The following is a 15,053-nucleotide window of genomic DNA, read 5'->3' on the forward strand; positions in this document are numbered from 1 at the left end:
ATGTATCTTTTTTTTAATAAATCTTTATTGGAGTATAATTGCTTCACAATACTGTGTGAGTTTCTGTTGTACAACAAAGCGAATCAGCCATATGCATACACATGTCCCCATATCCCCTCCCTCTTGAGCTTCCCTCCCACCCTCCCTATCCTACCCCTCTAGGTCATCACAAAGCAGCGAGCTGATCTCCCTGTGCTATACTGTTGCTTCCAACTAGCTAACTATTTTACATTCGGTAGTGTATATATGTTGATGCTACTCTCACTTTGCCCCAGCTTCTCCCTCCCTCCCCGTGTCTTAAGTCCATTCTCTATGTCTACATTTCTTTTCCTGCCCTGCCACTAGGTTCATCAGTGCCATTTTTTTTCTTTTTGGATTCCATACATATGTGTTAGCATATGGTATTTGTTTTTCTCTTTCTGACTTACTTCACTCTGTATGACAGACTCTAGGTCCATCCATCTCACTACAAATAACTCAATTTCATTTTTTTTAATGGCTGAGTAATATTCCATGGTATATATGTGTCACATCTTCTTTATCCATTCATCTGTCGATGGACATTTAGGTTGCTTCCATGTCCTGGCTATTGTAAATAGAGCTGCAATGAACATTTGGGTACATGTCTTTTTTGAATTATGGTTTTCTCAGGATATATGACCAGTAGTGGGATTGCTGGGTCATATGGTAGTTCTATTTTTAGTTTTTTAAGGAACCTCCATACTGTTCTCCGTAGTGGTTGTATCAACTTACATTCCCGCCAACAGTGCAAGAGGGTTCCTTTTTCACCACACCCTTTCCAGCATTTGCTGTTTCTAGATTTTTTGATGATGACCATTCTGACCATTGTGAAGTAATACCTCACTGCAGTTTTGATTGGCATTTCTCTAATGATTAGTGATGTTGAGCATCTTTTCCTGTGCCTCTTGGTCATCGGTTTGTCTTCTTTGGTGAAATGTCTATTTAGGTCTTCCACTCAGTTTTTTTGTTTGTTTGTTTTGTTTTTTTTTTTTGCGGTACGCAGGCCTCTCACTGCTCTGGCCCCTCCTGCCGCGGAGCACAGGCTCCGGACGCGCAGGCTCAACGGCCATGGCTCATGGGCCCAGACGCTCCGCGGCATGTGCGATCCTCCCGGACCGGGGCACGAACCCGCGTCCCCTGCATCGGCAGGCGGACTCCCAACCACTGTGCCACCAGGGAAGCCCCACCCAGTTTTTTAATTAAATTGTGTTTTTTTTTTTTTATTGTGCTCCATGAGCTGTTTGTATATTTTCGAGATTAATCCTTTGTCTGTTGTTTAATTTGCCAATATTTTCTCCCGTTCTGAGGGTTGTCTTTTCATCTTGTTTATGGCTTCCTTTGCTGTGCAAGAGCCTTGAGGTTTAATTAGGTCCCATTTGTTTATTTTTGTTTTTATTTCCATTACTCTAGGAGGTGGGTCAAAAAAGATCTTGCTGTGGTTTATGTCAAAGTGTGTTTTTCCTATGTTTCCCTCTAACAGTTTTAGAGTGTTTCGTCTTACATTTAGGTCTTTAATCCATTTGGAATTTCCTTTTGTGTATGGTGTTACGTAGTGTTCTAATTTCAGTCTTTTACAGGTAGCTGTCCAGTTTTCCCAGCAGCACTTATTGAAGAGGCTGTCTTTTCTCCATTGTATATTTTTGCCTCTTTTATCAAAGATAAGGTGACCATATGTGCATGGGTTTATCTCTGGGCTTTCTATCCTGTACCATTGATCTATATTTCTGTTTTTGTGCCAGTACCATGCTGTCTTGATTACTGTAGCTTGGTAGTATAGTCTGAAGTCAGGGAGCCTGATTCCTCCAGCTCCATTTTTCTTTCTCAAGATTGCTTTGGCTATTCGGGGTCTTTTGTGCTTCCCTAAAATTGTAAAATTTTTTGTTCTAATTCTGTGAAGAATGCCATTGGTAGTTTGATAGGGATTGCATTGAATCTGTAGATTGCTCTGGGTAATATAGGCATTTTCACAATATTGATTCTTCCAATCCAAGAACATGGTATATTTCTCCATCTGTTTATGTCATCTTTGATTTCTTTCATCAGTGATTTATAGTTTTCTGAGTACAAGTCTTTCACCTCCTTAGGTAGGTTTATTCCTAGGTATTTTATTCTTTTTGTTGCGATGGTAAATGGGATTGTTTCCTTAATTTCTTTTCCTGTTTTTTCGTTGTTAGTGTATAGGAATGCCAGAGATTTCTCTGCATTAATTCTGTACCCTGCAACTGTACCAGATTCATTGATTAGTTCTCATAGTTTTCTGGTGGCATCTTTAGGATTCTCTATGTATAGTATCATGTGATCTGCAAACAGTTACAGTTTCACTTCTTCTTTTCCAATTTGGATTCCTTTTATTTCTTTTTCTTCTCTGATTGCTGTGGCTAGGACTTCCAAAGCTATGTTGAATAAGAGTGGCGAGAGTGGACGTCCTTGTTCCTGATCTTAGTGGAAATGCTTTCAGTTTTTCACCATTGAGTATGATGTTTGCTGTGGGTTTGTCATATATGGCCTTTATTATGTTGAGGTAGGTTCCCTCTATGCCTGCTTTCTGGAGAGTTTTTATCATAAATGGGTGTTGAATTTTGTCAAAAGCTTTTTCTGCATCTATTGAGACGACCATAAGGTTTTTATTCCCTAATTTGTTGATATGGTGTATCACATTGATTGATTTGTGTATATTGAAGAATCCTTGCATTCCTGGGATAAATCCCACTTGATCATGGTGTATGATCCTTTTAATATGTTGTTGGATTCTGTTTGCTAGTACTTTGTTGAGGATTTTTGCCTCTATGTTCACCAGTGATACTGGCCTGTAGTTTTCTTTCTTTGTGACATCTTTGTCTGGTTTTGGTATCAGGGTGATGGTGGCCTTGTAGAATGAGTTTGGGAGTGTTCCTCCCTCTGCTATATTTGGAAGAGTTTGAGAAGGATCAGTGTTAGCTCTTCTCTACATGTTTGATAGAATTTGCCTGTGAATCCATCTGGTCGTGGGCTTTTGTCTGTTGGAAGATTTTTAATTACAGTTTCAATTTCATTACTTGTGATAGGTCTATTCATATTTTCTAATTCTTTCCATCTTGGAAAATTGTGCCTTTCCAAGAATTTGTCCATTTCTTCGTGGTTTTCCATTTTATTGGCATACAGTTTTTTGTAGTAGTCTCTTATAATCCTTTGTATTTCTGTGGTGTCAGTTGTGATCTCTTCTTTTTCATTTCAAATTTTATTGATTTGTGTCCTCTCCTTTTTTTTCTTGATGAGTCTGGCTAAGGGTTTATCAATTTTGTTTACCTTCTCAAAGAACCAGCTTTTAGTTTTATTGATCTTTGCTACTGTTTTCTTCGTTTCTATTTCATTTATTTCTGCTCTGATCTCTATGATTTCTTTCCTTCCACTGACTTTGGGTTTTCTTTGTTCTTCTTTCTCTAGTTGCTTTAGGTGTAGGGTTAGATAGTTTATTTGAAATTTTTCTTGTTTCTTGAGGTGAGATTGAATTGATATAAACTTCCCTCTTAAAACAGCTTTTGCTGCATCCCATAGGTTTTGGGTCACTGTGTTTTCATTGTCATTTGTTTCTATGTATTTTTTTAATGTCTTCTTTGATTTCTTCACTGATCTCTTGGTTATTTAGTAACATGCTGTTTAGCTTCCATGTATTTGTGGTTTTTACAGTTTTTTTTCCTGTAATTGATTTCCAATCTCATAACGTTGTGGTCAGAAAAGATGCTTGATATGATTTCAATTTTCTTAAATTTTCTGAGGCTTGATATGTGACCCAAGATGTGTTCTATCCTAGAGAATGTTCTGTGTGCACTTGAGAAGAAAGTGTATTCTGCCACGTTCAGGTGGAATGTTCTATAAATATTAATTAAATCTCTGGTCTATTATGCCATTGAAAGCTTTTGTTTCCTTATTTATTTTCTGTTTGGATGATCTGTCCATTGGTGTAAGTGGGGTGTAAAAGTCCCCTACTATTAACGTGTTACTGTCGATTTCCCCTTTCATGGTTGTTAGCATTTGCCTTATGTATTGAGGTGCTCCTATGTTGGGTGCATAAACATTTATAATTCTTATATCTTCTTCTTGGATTGATCCCTTGGCCATTATGTAGTGTCCTTCCTTATCTCTTGTAAAGTCTGTTTTATCTGATATGAGTATTGCTACTCCAGCTTTCTTTTGATTTCCATTTGCATGGAATAGCTTTTTCCATCCCTTCACTTTCAGTCTGTATGTATCCCTAGGTCTGAAGTGGGTCTCTTGTAGACAGCATATATATGGGTCTTGTTTTTGTATCCATTCAGCCACTCTGTGTCTTTTGCTTGGGGCATTTAATCCATTTACATTCAAGGTTATTAGCGATATGTATGTTCCTATTACCATTTTATGAATTGTTTTGGGTTTGTTTTTGTGGGTCTTTTTCTTCTCTTGTGTTTCCTGCCTAGGGAAGTTTCTTTAGCATTTGTTGTAAAGCTGGTTTGGTGGTGCTGAATTCTCTTAGCTTTTGCTTGTCTGAAAAGCTTTTGATTTCTCTGTCGAATCTGAATGAGATCCTTGCTGCATAATCTTGGTTGTAGGTTTTTCTCTTTCATCACTTTAAGTATATCTTGCCACTCCCTTCTGGCCTGCAGAGTTTCTGCTGAAATCAGCTGATAACCTTATGGGGATTCCTTTGTATGTTATTTTTTGTTTTTCCTTTGCTACTTTTAATATTTTTTCTTTGAATTTAATTTTTGTTAGTTTGATTAATATGTGTCTTGGTGTGTTTTTCCTAGGATTTATCCTGTATGGGACTCTCTGTGTTTCCTGGTCTTGGGTGACTATTTCTTCTCCCATGTTAGGGAAGTTTTCCACTAGAATGTCTTCAAATATTTTCTCAAACACTTCCTTTTTCTGTTCTTCTTCTGGGATCCCTATAATTCGAATGTTGGTGTGATTAGTGTTGTCCCAGAGGTCTCTGAGATTGTCTTCAATTCTTTTCATTCTTTTTTCTTTATTCTCCTCAGTAGTTATTTCCACCATTTTATCTTCCAGGTCACTTATCAGTTCTTCTGCCTCAGTTATTCTGCTATTGATTCCTTCTAGTGTATTTTTCATTTCAGTTATTGTATTGTTCATCTCTGTTTGTTTGCTCTTTAGTTCTTCTAGATCTTTGTTAAACATTTCTTGTATTTTCTCAATCCGTGCCTCCATTCTATTTCTGAGATTCTGGATCATCTTTACTATCATTACTCTGAATTCTTTTTTAGGAGGATTGCCTATTTCCTCTTCATTTATTTGGTCTTATAAGTTTTTACCTTGCTCCTTCATTGGTGACATATTTTTTTGCTGTCTCATTTTTTTTTACTTTTTTTTAATGATTGGGATTGTGTTCCTGTCTCACTGGTTGTTTGGCCTGAGGCTTCCAACACTGCAGTTTGTAGCGTGTTGGGTAGAGCTGGGTCTTGGTGCTGAGATGAGGAACTCTGTGAGACCTCACTCCAATGAATATTCCCTGGGGTCTGCGGTTCTCTGTTAGTCCACTGGTTCGGACTTGGAACTCCCACTGCAGGAGCTTTGGCCTGACCCCTGGCTTGTGAACCAAGACCCTGCAAGCTGCCTGAGGCAGCAAAAAAAAAAAAAAGGAGAATAACAAAGTAAAAAATAAAATTAGACTAGGAAACTAACAGCTATGTTAGAAAAAAAATAAAAATATAGATGAAACAATAACCAGAGGGTAAAACAGAACCACAATAGTAAAAAAGAGGAGAAAAAAAAAAAAAAAAGATGGAAAAGGCCTTGGCTGTGGAGGGTGGGGCTTAAGCAGGGGTAAGGTTTGGGTAGTGGGCGAGGCCTATGCTTAGTACCCACAGAGCTGGAATGGGGGGGGTGGGGGGCGCTTAGGCTCAACAGAACAGAAGTGGCCCTGGCGTTCCTCCTGCTCTGGTCTCAGAGGTTGGAAGGCCCCACTTGGGAGCCCAGCAGGCTTCCTGGGCTTGAGTGGGCAGGGCAAACGCCATCCACTCCTCTCCTGCTCCTCCCATCCTGGAGGAACCCTCCTGTCTGCCTCTCCTGATCTCCCTGGCCTCCCTTCTACGCCCCCAGCACCAACCCAACCCAGAGGGGACCTCTGAGGGCATAGGACCTGGCCCAAGAGCTGGGCAGACTTCCCTGGCCTACTGGGCAGGGGAAACGCTGGGCCTACTCCCCCCTGATCTGAGCCCCTGAGGGTCCCTCCAGGCTTGGGAACCCCTTCCTCCTCTCAGCCACCCCTCAGGGGCACCTGTCCTGTCTGGCTTCCACTTCTCCTCTCTCCTCAGTTCCTCCATGTCCTACCGGTTTGCTTGGGGGTTCTTTCCATCTCCTTGGGCATCGGGGTCCCCCATCAGCATCTGGCAGGTGCCCTAGTTGTGGGGAGACGCGAACTCTGTGTCTTCCCACACCACCATCTTGACTCCTCCCCTCGCATGTATCTTTTCGAATTGTAGTTTTGTCCAGATATATGCCCAGGAGCAGGATTGCTGGGTCATACTGTAGCTCTATTTTTAGATTTTTGAGGAACCTTCATACTGTTTTCCGTAGTGGCTGCACTAACTTATGTTCCCACCAACAATGTAGGAGGGTTCCCTTTTCTCCACACCCTCTCCAGTATTTGTTATTTGTAGACTTTTTAGTGATGGCCATTCTGACTGCTGTGAGGTGGTACCTCATTGTAATCTTGATTTGCATTGAGAGACAAATTTTAATTTGGATGGTAATTTCTTATTTGACTCAATTCATCTACCTATCTCCTCCCTCTAAGTGATTGGGTGAGTAATTCTATAGGGTAAATTTTAAACTATGTTCTGCCACTTTCAACTTATATGTTCTTGGCAAACTACTTTCTTGCTCTGGTCTCCACTTTCCTGATCTGTGAAATGGACATAACTTAGTCAGGACCAAGAGGAGAATATATTTGCTATGCACATATGTGGTATTCACAAACATCAGTCACTACCATACTTTTGATTATGTGCCCTGGGTGTTCCCTGGGGCCAGAGGAATTCATTGCAGTGCTTCATCCCCTTTGGGAAATGGGGAGTGAGGAGAGAAACACCCTTCCCCCTGCCACCAACTTTTACCTGACTTCTGGCCTGGGGTAAATCAATGAAACATTGTTTTCTGACCTTTTCTAAATGAGATGTGCTCAGAAGTATCATGAAGAGCCAATTTTCTTTTTTAGAAGCAACTTCGTGCAAATGATAAGGCTTTGCTCATAGGTTTGACCAGAGCACACCCAGGGTTGGGAGCCAATCATTTGTATTTGAAGCAAAAGACCGATCTGTGATACGGCCACGCTGTGGGGACTGGCTAATTTATCTCAACCATCTAAAGAGCACAGTGCTCAAGAGAACCAGGGTTCCAGATTGATCTACGTGTGGGCTGCTTGGCCATGTAACATGCTATCCTCTTAATCCTATCCAGTCTCCTGCTACTTTGTCATAGGACCTTTCTCTTGGCCGGTTAGCAGGACACCAAATGATTGATTCAAAATGGGAATAAATGATAGAGACAGGGATCAGGGGAAAATAAGGTAGAATTTTTTTAAGTACAGTATACATACAAAAATATAAAAAACAATGAATTTTCAAAGCGAACACACCCACAGAACTCCATCCAGGTCAAGAAATAGAATACTACCTGGATTCCCAAAGTCTTCCTCATGTCCCCTTTTAACCACTACTCTCTCCTCTAGGGAGGATTAATTTTGCAAAAAGCCACATCAGGAAGGGGTGAAACGTCTAGAAGGCCATCAGTATAGAAGGCAAGACGCAAAGCAGTGAGTAGGATGTGAGCATACGGTTCTTTACTGTTAGGCCAGTCTCGCTCTAGTCACACACAGTGACGAGAGCACAAGTTCAATGGCACCCTGGGATAGTGCAGTGAGACCTGGACCCGCTGGCAGTGTGACTGCAGACAAGTTACTTCCCTTTTCTCATTTCCCCCCTTTGTAAAAAGGAAAAATAGAATGTCTACCTTGAAGGCTGCTGAGACAATTAAGTAAAATCATGCATTTATATTTCACAATATAAACTTAGTAGGTGCTCAATGAATAGGAGCTGCTGTTTTGCCATCATTACTATTGGTGAGTTACATTATGCAGCATCATCCCAAACCCAAGACCTGTGTGTGCTGCTGGAGGGATCGCCTCTGGTTCCCTTCATCTACTACAAAGAGCATGTTATTTGAGCAACCTTTTTTTTTTTTTTACAGTTTATTTAAACCCTATCAAGTGTCCTAAGTGGAGAGTGCCAAGTTCAGTTAGGAAGTTGATGCTGCACTCTACCAACTGGTTTGTATATTTTATTTAGCAAAAGCAATTATCCTTATTAATTGTCGGGAAAAAACGTTTTCATTCCATTTCACAAACATTGTTATTTGAGGACCATGTCTTCGGGGTGACACCTGTAAAAACAACACGGTGACCCTTCTACACACTTGGGCTTGTTTGACATCTTGGAGATTACCTCCCTTTATTTCAACAGGCCTCAGCCCCAACCCCTGAGAGTCCCCTTCACTAGAGCTTTAATTGCCACCCCAGCTTTAATCTATGTCATTAGCAGGGACTGCAAGAGGTGAAGCCTTGTGTCTGTGCTCACCGACAGATACAAGGCTGATTCCTACAAACATCCCTGAGGACCAGGCTACGGATACCCAAGAGTTAATCCGACCTGTTTCATCAAATAACCGAATTGTTTCTGGGCAATCAAGGCCCAATCTCAGCTCTGCCACTAGCAATTAGTTAGGACTGCTGACAAACAATGAGCAGAGATCGATGGCTATTCCCCATGGGGAGGGCTGCAGGAGCCCTGCAGGAGTGTCGGGAAAAGAGAACACAGAGGGTCCAAGAGCTATGATGGGTAAACTGAAAAAAGTAGGGTGTCGTGTTTAGAATGTCTTCCTCAAACCATTTTTGTGAGTTGTTCAAATCTTGTTATGGCCACTCTTTTTAGTCATATGTATTGTGGTGGGTTGAGAAACGTGTTCCCTATTCTGTTCTTCTAAAGGACACAGAAGCAGGTGAGGGTAGTGATTGGTTCAACTTCTTCTTAACAATTAAAGACAATTTTCATGGCCTCATTTTTCAACAAATGGTGCTGGGAAAACTGACTATCCACATGCAGAAGAATGAGATTGGACCCTTACCTAAAACATATACAAAAATTAACTCAAAATGGACGAGGACCTAAATATGAGACCTAAAACAATAAAACTCTCAGAAGAAAACTGGACGAAACCTTCACAACATTGGCTTTGGCAATGGTTTCTTGGATATGATACCAAAAGCACAGGTGACAACCACAAAAACAACAAAATAGACAAATTGGACTTCGTGAAAATTTTTATGCATCAAAAAACATTATCCACAGAGTAAAAAGGCCACCCACAGAATAGGGGAGAATATTTTCAAATCATATATATTATAAGAGACTAGTATCCAGACTATGTAGAGAACTCCTAAAACTCAACAACAAAAAACCAAACAACCTGATTCAAAAATGGACAAAGGACTGGAATAGACATTTCCCCTAAGAAGATACCCAAATAGCCAATAACGTGAAAAGCTGCTCAACATCACTCATCATCAGGGAAATGAAAATCAAAACTACAGTGAGATACCACCTCATACCCATTAGGACGGCTACTATGAAAAAAGCATAAAACGACATGTTGGTGACGATGTGGGGAAACTAGAACCCCTGTGCACTGTTGGTGGGAACGTAACATGGTGCAACTGCTATGGAAAACAGTATAGTGGTTCCTCAAAATATTAAAAATAGAATTACCATATGATCCAGCTATTCCACTTTGGGGTATATACTCAAAAGAATCGAAAATAGTCTTGAGAAGATGTTCGTACAACCAGGTTCACAGCAGTATCATTCACAATAGCTAAAATGTGGAAGTAACCTGTGTCCATTGACCAATGAATGGATAAGCAAAATGTGGTCTATCCATACAATGGAATATTATTCAGCCTTAAAAAGGAAGGAAATTCTGATACATGCTACAAGACCGACAAACCTTGAGGACATCATGCTAGGTGAAATAAGCCAGTCCCAAAAGACAAATACTGTATGATCCCACTTGTATGAGCTACTTAGAGTAGTCAAAATCCTAAAGAAAGCAGAATGGTGGTTGCCAGGGGCTTGGGGTAGGAGAGAATTGGGAATTATTGTTTAATGGGTATAGAGTTTCAATTTTACAAGATGAAAAGAGTTACAGGGATAGATGGTGGTGATGGTTGCACAACAGTGTGAATGAATTGAATACCACCAAACTGTACATTTAACATAGTTAAGACGGCAAATTTTATGTTACGTGTATTTTACCACAATGAGAAAAATTTTTTTAAACAACCATGGCTTCCACGATCCCTTGCTCTAAGCCTTCAGAAAGCACTTGGTAATATCTGGTCAGATGCTTCTTGCCCTCAGAAGAAAGAAAAGATATATTATTTGCTCTCTCGCTTCCTTTTTACAATGCCCATCCTCTCCTCCCCATCCAATTCCATCTCGTCTTTGGGCTCATCCCACCTCGAGGCTCCTACAGGTGGCAGCCCCCATCCTCCCCCTACTACCTACGGTCCTGACTCTGCAGTCAGGGCTGCTTGAAGTCTTCTCTTTGTAAACACTGGGATCCCTGGCAAACCTTTGCTTTTCAGAGACAAGATCCAGCTCATGCTTCTGCCCCTGTGGGAAGCTTTCCAAACCTACGTGAAAAAACCAGCCCTCCTTGCTGCCACCTTTACAGGACGTGGAGCCCAGCACTTGACCCATTTGCATGGGAATGGATTGTTCATGTTTTGGTGTCACACTCTGTGACCGCCTGAAGGCTTTGAGCTCAGTGCCTGGCACATACCAGGCACATGAGCATCCCCTAGACTGATGGATGGATGAGTCTCTGTGCTGACCATTCACCATAAAAAATGTCAGTTACCTGCTTCTTTTGTCTAAATTTTTCTCTACTGAACATATATCTGAGTAAAGCAGCAATTGGAAAAGACACATGCACCCCAATGTTCATAGCAGTGCTGTTTACAATAGCCAGCATATGGAAACAACCTAAATGCCCATCAACTGAGGGATGGCTAAAGATGTAGTACATATATACAATGAAATATTACTCAGCCATAAAAACCCCCAAAATAATGCCATTTGCAGCAACATGGGTGGACCTAGAGATCACCATATTAAGTGAAGTCAGTCAGACAGAGAAAGACAAATATCTTATGATATCACTTGTATGTGGAATCTAAAATATGACACAAATGGAGCTATTTACAAAACAGAAATAGACTCACAGACATAGTTACCAAAGGGGAAAGGGGGGTAGGATAAATTAGGAGGTTGGGATTAACATATACACACCACTATATATAAAATAGGTAACCAGTAAGGACCTACTGTATAGCACAGGGAACTCTACTCAGTAGTTTGTAATAACCTATAAGGGAAAAGAATCGGAAAAAGAATATATATATAATCACTTTGCTATACACCTGAAACTAATGCAACATTGTAAATTGACCTACTTCAATAAACAAAAAATCCCAAACCAAGTTACATTTCCGGTAGCCCCCCTGCCAGCCTCCCTTCTCTCTTGGCAGCCTTACTTCCCTCTTCCCTTCCGGCTCCCCCAATTGAAAACCTAGGGCCTAGTCTTCTAGGCCCATCACACTCCTTGACTTTGGGTTTGACTATTTGACTGTATGCTTGTGGGGATGGAATAGTAACGTTCAACTCTCACGTTAGCTGGGCATTCAACATTGTCCTACAACTGGCCCCCAAACTACTTATCCAGCCTCATAGCACAGCACCCTCTTTTATTACATATATCATCAATTTTCATGCCTTCATACTTTTGTTCAAACTGGTAACTCCTGTAACTTCCATCCCTGTTCTTTTGACACCCTGCCATCTTATCCAGGTTCATACCAACCTTTAATGTTACCTCCATTGTCAAATGAGCTGCCTCCTTCTCTATGCGCCCCTAACACTTTGTATACACTTCCTGGATTGCATGTACCCTTTGTATCTTACAACATTGCTATTCGTGTGCCCGCCTGCTGCCTGCGCTAGTCTCCATAATTCTGTCTTCTCCATGTCAGCATCTCTAGTACCTGTCCCGAGTGGGCACCCAGTAAATGCTTGTTAAACCAAAAAGACCCATAATTTGTCCTCCAAATGTCATTTTATTTAATATAGATTTTAGGAAACTTAAGATGTGCTTAGATAAAATTAACAGAGTGTAATTTTGAAAGGATTTCTCTATTAACTTTTTCTGACAAGTTTTACTTATCAAGAGAAAGCAAGCCCATCGTCATTAGCTGGGAATTCTTTTGTAAGATTTTTTCAAATTAGTAAAGATGTCACTAGCTGAATCACACAGCCCTCATTACTTGATCATATGTGATGATGATTCAACTGTCATTAAATAAGAATTAAAATATTTTTCTGATGACCTTGATTTTAACATGCATTTTAATATGTATTGATGGTGCTTTAATGAGTTACCACAGATTAGAAATCATTTTTTCCCTAATGCCAATTATTAAGGGTCAATTGACATTTTCATCTTGTGATTTTCAGGTACAAATGGCTCAGAGATGCCAGTTGAATGTGAAATACTTGATTCTGAAATGCAAGTCACAGACACCGTGCCGTTTTGGGAGATTAAAAATTGTTGCTTTCTTTGGGGTCTGCCATGAAAAGAAATAGCCACGTATGGAATGACTTTGCTTTGGAGGAATTGCTTTGTTTTTTAGTAGGTAAACCGGATTTATCTTCAGAAATGAAATGCTTCTCTGGATAATGTCTGATGGATGCACTGTGATTGAAACTTGCCCCTTCGGCAATCAGTTTGCCCTTTCACAGCACGCCACGCTCACTCACAACCTTCCCATAAACCAAGTACTGTAACCAGGAGCCTCCTGCCAGTAAGAAGAGATGGAGAATGTACTAATGACTTCTCCCGACAAGGTCTCTGGTTCAGAAACTCCCCCACCCAAGTCGAGGGGAAAGCCTGTTTGAGGTTCCTGAGCTGTTTTCTATCCATTTAGGTCACTTACCACCTTATCAAGCCAAGTCATTGAGAGAGCATTAAAATTAATGTCCAAGAACATTAAATGTAAGTGAACATATCCGGGAGATTTAATCACTCTGTCTAATCAACCTAAACGCTCTAAAAGCTAGACAAGCAGAGTCCATGCCAGGAGTTCCAGCAGAAAGATCAACGGATGCCAACATCCCTAACACCAGATCGCAAGCTTCAAAGCAAGGGCCAGTCAAAAGTGACAGACTCCAACCGTGATGATGTATGGAGACCTTCTCGGGTGACCTGAGGTGGCAACCCGCAATGTAATGACTCATCAGGGAGGAAGAAACAGTGGAGAGGGATCAGGAAAACAGTAATCTGGTTCTGACATGTAATGCATGCCTAGAAACGAGTGTCAATTTCACCAAGACGGCCTTTTTAGCCTTGAAAAATTGGATCAACACAAATGAATGGAGTTCTGAAAGTTCAAAAGGTTTTCTTTGAGGGAAAAAAAAAAGAAAAAAGAAAGAAGATTGCTTCCTTAAAATCAAGCAATCACTCAGGAGGCCTACAATGCTATTTCTTCCAAATGTCTCTCATTACCACTCCGAATATTTTTGTCTCAGATTTATAGCAGTTTCGGTTTGTTTTCCCTCAAATCTTTTTTTATCCAAAGAACCCCCTTTTAATTTGCAACTCGGAAAAAAATAAATTCCCCACAGACACTCAAAGGCAGCTGGTACCTAGTGTTGCAAATTTTACTTTCAAATGGATTCAATTTTTGCTCATTTTCAACCTGAATCCTTTTGTTCTGTGCAGCAGAAACATGTACTCCTATTTCCACTGCCTTTTGTACTTCTCTTGTTAAGACTTCTAGGCCCTGACTAAGAAATTCAAGCTTTTGAATGCAGATCAATAAAAATTAGACACAAGAACAGATTTCTGTTCTCAAGAACACACACAGCTATACTGAAGTCACTGGGAGCACTGGGTATCAGAGACTGGAGTCTGACTTGGCAGACAAATGTATTTATTGCATCTACATCTTAGTCACTTGGATCGAAGAGGCAAACTCACTTAACGATTCACTTATGGCACCAAAACCCCAAGGCTTGTTTCATCTTGGAAGATGTTCGTGTGCCTTCTAGATGCCGACAACATGAGTAACCATGAAGCTTGTTGTATGTCTGCGGGTTGGGGAGTGTGGGAGGTAGCAGAGGGTGTCCCTCAGGAAATTCCTCACTGGAGTGGCTTTCGGTGGGTGTGGCAGTGATGTCCTCTTTGTGTTGGTTGGAAGGCTTTTAAAATGCAGAGTTTGCAGAGAGAAGATGATAAGACAGAGTGGCCCCAGCCCATCCACCGTGTAATTAGCTTCTGGTGAAATTAAAGGCTCTTCAGTGATATGTTATCTTGTTGTCAACTTGAACACAATTGCAAGAGATTTAACGCAAATCGCACTATCCCCCCTGACATCCCCTCACACCTCACGCCCCAACACACACACACACACACACACACACACAAAGGATTTGCAGTTTCCATTTAGAGTAGGGCTGCCCTTCCTCCATCCTGCTGAGTAACATTTGCTACTTTTACAAGGTGGATTGTCCTTAGATCAATCCAGATGAAAGCCATACACTGAAGAAGCCCACATGGAAAATTTTCCTTTGAGTTGTAACTAATGTTATTCTCTGTATATTTAGGTCTAGCTCCAAGCCAGTTTGAGCTAGCTGTTTTTAGGAGTATTAGAAATACCCCACTTTTTTTGGTGGGGGAAGGGTTATGGTACTTTAGTTACACTTAGGATCTGAGACTTTGAAATGATTCCCTGGGTTCATTTCCAGGTTGGGCGTGGGGTGAGGTGGAGATGGGAGATCACAGGCTGCTTTCCAATCCAGTCCTGTTTGCGAGAGCAACCTGATCCCACATACACAGGGCTCCACAGAACAGACCTTTGCTCTTCGAGGTAGGGGTCTCCAATTTCA

Source organism: Monodon monoceros, unplaced genomic scaffold (assembly GCF_005190385.1).
Source record: "Monodon monoceros isolate NGI ecotype Baffin Bay Population unplaced genomic scaffold, NGI_Narwhal_1 Super_Scaffold_22, whole genome shotgun sequence".
Lineage (NCBI taxonomy): Eukaryota > Metazoa > Chordata > Mammalia > Artiodactyla > Monodontidae > Monodon > Monodon monoceros.